The sequence below is a fragment of the Plectropomus leopardus genome, chromosome 5 (assembly GCF_026936395.1).
Source record: "Plectropomus leopardus strain MGB_pleo_1.0 chromosome 5, ASM2693639v1, whole genome shotgun sequence".
NCBI lineage: Eukaryota > Metazoa > Chordata > Actinopteri > Perciformes > Serranidae > Plectropomus > Plectropomus leopardus.
The window spans coordinates 443890-450926 of NC_142180.1; the positions used below are offsets into that span (position 1 = coordinate 443890).

At 38.3% G+C, this 7037-nt stretch overlaps 1 pseudogene; it reads left to right on the plus strand.

Annotated features, from left to right (window-relative positions):
- Nucleotides 1-210: 210 nt before the first annotated feature.
- Nucleotides 211-6538, plus strand: LOC148189479 (uncharacterized; annotated as a pseudogene).
- The last annotated feature ends 499 nt before the right edge of the window (nucleotides 6539-7037 follow it).

The following is a 7037-nucleotide window of genomic DNA, read 5'->3' on the forward strand; positions in this document are numbered from 1 at the left end:
AAAAAAGAAATTTGAGAGAGTGGTGCCCACAAAAGAAAATTAGTAAGAGAAAAGAAACAGCGGGAAAAAGAATTACTAAAGAGCATCCCAAAGCTCATAGGATTCTTTAAAACACCCACAGAGGATGATAGTGGGCCCACAAGAAGCTCACTATCTAACCCACCGGAGGCAGCAGATGAGGCTGCAGAGGCACAGGTGGAGGTAACGGCCATGGGGGGAGAGGAACAGAGAAGTGGAGCGGAGGAGGAGGAGGCACACGAACATCAGAGAGGGGGAGACAATGGCCCTTACAACAGTGACCCAGGCCGCTGGAGAGATGACTTTGACCGGCAGTAAGTGTGTGCATACTTGGCAAAAATGGGACCTGAGCCGTGTCAAAATAAAAGCACTGAACTGTCTGCATTGGAGCGCGTGTATAAACATCATAGGAGATTTTTCTCAAAAACACCTTTCAATTGCAAAATGTGTAACGGGGAATGTTTAAGCAGAGAATGGCTGTGTCGTCACCATCAGCAGGCAGTGTGCTTTGTTTTGTATGCAAGATATTTGGCAACAACAAGGACAAGTCAGCATTTGCTAGTGGGGGTTATGTGGTGGTTTTTGGTTTTTGGGTGGATCAGGACTTTGGGTGGAATTCCTGGAACTGTGTTTTTTGGTTTACTGTGGTGTTTGTTCCCTTTTTTGGTCATGTTGCAGGGGCTGGGTGTGGTTTTCGGGTGCTGGAGCTTGCGAGGCAACCCCTCTGCAATCAACTCCGGCATAAAGCACTTCACCTCTCTCAACTCGGGTGCCAGATTGTTGCCAACTGCCAGTGGTTAAATCGGCCGCCTCACTCATTGTGAACTTCTTGCAATCAGTGTTTTTTTTTCTGACTCAGAAGATTCTTTCGTGTGCTTATTGACTTTTTTGTGAGCTTTCTCCAGTGCCTTCTCCTGCGAGCTTTCTCCAGTGCCTTCTCCCACTGCTGGGTCGAGATGCAGGGCCTCTCGAGCCAGCATCTCGCCTCTGTGAGCCACCACCCTTGTCACCCCCCCTCTGGATTCAACCATCACCCGCCTCATCAGCTTCACCAGCCCCACTCACCCCTCTCTCTTTAGCATCGATTCCCCTTCTCTTCCACTCTTCATCCCTCACCCGCTCCTTTTTATTAAAAGATCATTTTTTCATTCATTACCAATCACAGAAAAGCCATGATTGCTTACATCAATCAAGCAACTGACTGTGGGACAGTGGACTCAAAACTCAATAAACAATTCAATGAGGAATATGAATATTGGACACAGGTTCTACAGAGGGTTGTTACTTTTGTGAAGTATTTGGCTGAACAGCCACAGGTTTGGAGACACCAACAATGGCAAATATTTGGGCAGCATGGAACTGATCAGCCAGTTTGATCCTTTTTTAAAGGCTCATATTGAAAAATATGGAAACACTGGCAGAGGAACTCCATCCTACCTCTCTCTGAATGTGTGTGAGGAATTCAGACAGCTGATAGGACAGAAGGTGCTGGATGAAATCATCAGCAGACTGAAACTTGCAAAATGTTTTGCAGCAAATATAAAAATATAAAAATATAAAAAACTGTAATACCTAGGTAATCTACATCATGTAGATTACCTAGATATTATACAGTTAAACAGTTTTTTGTAATGAGGCTCTGTAAATTTTGGGGATGGGAGAGGGCCTACAAAACCTCTCAGCCCCGGGGCCTAGCATTGGGTTAAGGCGGCCCTGCTCACAGCAACTGAACTGGATGTTTGAGAAAGAGATATTTAAGTTAAAAACATATTTGGAGAAAGCCTGGGACATGAGGAAGGAAGCATTGTTTCAGTAGGTGTACAATGTGTATTTAGGTATTTATTCTTTTTATTTATCCATTTATTATTATTATTATTATTATTATTATTATTATTATTATTATTATTATTATTATTATTGTTATTGTTAGCCAATGTATTTATCATTATTATTATCATTAACTGATTTTTTATTTATTCATTTTTATTATTTTATTTTTTCTTTTATTATTGTTATTATTGCCATTATTATTATTACCATTATTATTGTGAAATTTTTGTTTTTTGGAATTTAACATTAACATTATAATGTACTATTTTTATTGTAGTTTTTGACAGGGTACTTTTTTGTTCCAAACATGTTAAGAGTGAAGTTTTAAAAAAAAACAAAAAAAAAAAAACTGGCATAACACAAAAATATGAATGCATAAAAATCAATATTGCTACAAATCATTGACATATCCGAGGCTGTAATAATGAACAACAACAGAAAAAGTAAGAATATGTAAAATAGCAACTTTTTATTGTTTTGTTTTTTTTTCATTAAACAAACAACAACAGCAACAACAACAACAAAACATCTGCATCATTAAAATAAACTAATACTGAAAGGGTTAAAATCCTGAAAATGAATGAATGTAGTAGTTATTATCAGGACTGATGTTGGTTGAAAACTGTAGTGAAAGCTGAAAATAATATTTATATATAGTATTTTACAGCACTTTTGACAGGGTAAATTTCTTTTGTACCAACTGTGTAATTAGTCAGAAAACTAAAACAGTGCATGAGGGCTAAATAAGTAAATCATATTTTACAGGCCAGAAGGTAGCCATGAATTTCCAATATTTGGTCAGTTTACCCCAAAACAAACATATTAACATGGAATATTCAGTCAGAAATTTTGGAGATGACAGTTTAAACAAGAAGTTCTATGCTGTGTTGCTTGTCATTGGGGGAGAACATTAACGTTTTACATCTATGGGGACTGCAAACATTGAAAACCAGCTTTCAGTGTTACATTTTTTATAAAAAGCTATTTCTTGCGTGGCAAGAGGCCATTATATGAGCGAGTGTCTATAGTCAGTTTATTACCCGCAGTGTGTTATGGTTAGTGCCCCAAGATTAAAGAAGCTGCAGAGAATTACACAAACTACTCAACTGAGACAGCCGTACCCTAGCTTTTCCTGGGTTCTGCAGGGGGAAATCTCTGTCCATTGTGAATATATATATTCACAGTGGTATGGTGTAAGATAGCTGTCAAAAAGATGTATCCATAATTAATCATTCTTATTTGTAATTTTACAATTTCTATGTCAAAAAAGTTGTTTTACACAAAATTCTCTCACATACTTGAGTCTGTGAAACTGGGTTCAAGTTTGTATTGTTTTTATATTGAGTATATTGAGTATGAGTGTAAAATCTGTGAGTGCAAAGTCTCATGAACACAACTCACGTTTTTACCAAGTCTTCACTGTGAGCACAAATCCTAGTTTACGGTATGAATCAAAAAGTGCTGAAATGATGTCACTGAGGTCACAGTCAGGTCACAGGGTGAGTAATCGATCCGCGATTCCTCCAACTGCACTTGTGCATGCCCCAGAGGCAAACATGGAGGGCAACAGCGTACCAAGTAGTAGCAGCTCCGGAGAAACATCATAGGTAATGTCAATCATAACATGCATTGCATAGCCATTATTTATTTCATAAAATCAAACCATTATGTATAATATACATTTCTTGGAGTCGAAAAACGTATGTCTTTAACTTGAAAGCTAAAGACATTTACATGCCTATGATGCTATCTTAGTGCTATCATTACTGAGATTAGAAGTTGGCCAGTGCTAAGTTATTTTAGTTAGTTAGAACTGAACTGCATGATATGAAACATATAACGTTACCCAAAACATAATGCACTGTCCCTATATGTTCATCACCAAAGCATTAACAACCATGCCACATTTGGGATGAGTTAACGTGAACCGTGATAACACGCGAGGAGTGAGAAGGTTGATATGGAGAAATAAACATGGTGAATTATCCTGCTTATTACGGTTTACATTTAACCGAAACTGAAACTGAAATTATCAATTTGAGACATAATGTTGATCAGAATACGAATTTTATCGATTTCTATTTGCATTATTTGGCGTTTAAATCTGCCCGTTGTATAGATCCAGTCACTTTCCCGCTGTTTTGCTCACCCGCCTAGCCCTCCCAAGTGCATTTGTTTTCAACGAAGCCTTTGAGAAATCAATCCATGGGGCATTGGATTATCATAGCTACCTACACATTACGATGTGTGTAGTTATTTGTGTAGTCTTGTCCTTCATTTACAAGAGATTATGGTAAGGGACTGGAGACACTGATCATTCAGCCCAGAGACAATACTGTAGAGGGAAGGGAGCCTCTACTCTCCATGTAACAACTTAAAACTTATATATCTAACATCACAATTAGTCCGAGCTGGTTAAATAAGGTAAAAACTTGCTTGGAAAATATCCAGCATAGGTTCTCTTGAACAAACAATGGCCACGATATAGCAATCAGAATAGAGCCCTGTTTTAATTATTTAGTCTTCTATCTTGTAAGTTAATGATGGGCATATTCATTTGCTAAAAATATTTAAGTTTTGCAAATAAGTTTTTTGAATGGCTGTCCATTCTAATGTTACATTATATGGGATCGATAGAGTACTGTACCCAGGAGAGTCCCTGTGCTTTTATAAGAGCCGGACAACAAGGCCGACCAAAGTTCATTTGAGGAGCTTCTGTCCCGGCTTATCGACATGGCTTTACCAGTGTCCTGCATTGCAAATCTGCTGGGTTTCTGCCAAAGCACAATCTTTCGACATTTGTGTCGACAAGATCTACATACAGCAACTTATCAGATAGTGAATTGGATGATGTTGTGCTGTCCATAAAAAGCAGGATCCCAAATGTAGGATACAGAATAATTAAAGGCCATCTGCAAGCAGGTGGGCATAGAGTTCAGTGGGATTGCATCAAGGAGTCTATGAATAGAGTCAATGCTCCAGGTGTTTTGGAAAGGATGACACAGCTTGGGTGCATCGTAAGGAGGTCATACTTTGTGCAGGGTCCTTTTTAGTCCATGTGGACACGAACCATAAGCTCATACGGTAAGGCAGTTATTTACATAATTTTTTATTGGGAGGAAGGTGACTTCTCATTGTCATTTTATGTTTTGTCGTCTAGGTACAACATCATCATATTTGGAGCAATAGATGGGTATTCCAGAAAGGTTTGCCACCTTTGATAACAATGCTTTATTATTATTATTTTCTATTAATATTACTTGCTTCTATTTCTATAGCGACTTTCATACAAATGTAGCTCAAAGCGCTGAACAATCATGTTTACAATGAATACAATGATCAGTAGAGTAATTAGTTTCATAAGCTGAGGTACTGAAGCTGAGTTTTAGAGATACTTACATGTTTTTAGGTTGTGGGAGGAAACAGCTATGGTTTAAGAGACATACTGAAAACAAGTGTCAGGAGAATACGTGAACTGTAAAAGCCTTCCTTCACAGCACAAGATGTACCTATGCACTGATGCAATCTCTCACCGTGTAACCTTTAACAATGAATATAATGACCAAGACGATTAGTTTGATAAGGTTGAGGTAGTGAGATCGAGTTTGTCTCTGTACATGTTTGTGTTTATTCACTGTTCATTTTTTTACCCACTCGGTTCACAGCAAGAATAACAGAATTTTCAAAAAATTTCATAATGAAAATCATATTCAACTCCATCACTTTCAATAGATAATCCCAGATGGCAATCGTAGGGAGCAATACTGATTCATTTTTCATGGCCACCACTGCTCAGTGGTCGTCTGGTGTGGTGTCCTTACTATACACCTAAAGATAAACAGAAAGGAAAAAGGGCCACACCCAGAAAGACATTTTTACTCCAAAATACATAGAATGGGGTTTTTTGCCAATCATATAGAGAAAAAATATGAGGGGAAGATGAGAAGATAATGAGAAGAAATGGAATGAGAGGTCAGGAGTAGCAGGAGGATGAAGAAGGCAAGTGGGAGGAAGCAAAGGAAGATGTACAGGGGGAAAGAAGCAGGGGATAAATACTTTACAACATTATATACTTTACCATGCCTGTGATGACTGTAGAAACTCTGTACCCAGAGTACATATGCTAACCCAGAAATTTAGGGACATAGTGCAGATGTAATGTGTCAGAAAGCCTATTTCAATTATTATTTAATTTTTATTTTATGCTTAGGTGTTCTTGACTCTTATCTATTCCTGTTTTTACCACTGTTGCTATGACTCTTGAACTTCCCCCCAGGGATTAATGAAGATTATTTATCTTTTGTGTTGGAGGCCTTAGTTTTTGGCTTCCACAGATTCAAACACTCTTTGTCTTTCGCTACAGATTTCCTATCTGGAACCAGCAACAAACAACCGCTCAGACACTGCTTATTCATTTTTTCTGAAGGCAGTGGAAAACTTTGGCTGGCCTTCCAGGTACACAATGATATAAACATGGGCCATTGTTTCCATGCACTAATTACTCATTTCGGTAATTTTAGATTTTGTTGTGATGAACATGACTGAACATTTCTCCCATGTATTTTCAAGGGTCAGGGGTGATGAAGGCATTAAAAATGTCACCAATGTTGAGACCATGTTCACTGTTAAAGGAACTGGAAGAGGGAGCTTCATATCTGGGCGGGGTGTACATAATCAGAGGTTACAATAAGAATTGACCGTATTTACTGTATATAAATAGTAAAAACTATTTATATACATAAATTTAATATACTATAAATTGTTGCTGGAAAGTTATTTAAGTCTGACAGTTTAAGTTATTACTTTTAAATTGAAAAAGTCCTGTTTCTGATCTAGAACAGATCTGTGGTGAGATGTCTGGACCAGCATAACACAACTATACTATGAAGTTCTTAACAGTCTCGAGGAAGATGGCCTGCTGGATTTGACAGATGTGGTTCATCTGTGTTGTGTCCACTATGGTTTTATTCCACGCCTGGCAGAGGCGCTTCACACTTTCACAGAGGGCTGGGACAACCATCCTTTACAGTCTGAAGGTGGACTTTCCCCAAACCAGCGATGGGTTTTGGGTCAAATGACGAACCCTTGTGACGTGAACGAAGATTTGCAGGTTTGGTGATGCTCAAACTCAAAGTGCTGTGTAGAAAGGCAAAGTGCAGTTGACAAGTTTCAAACCTGAATATGTGGAG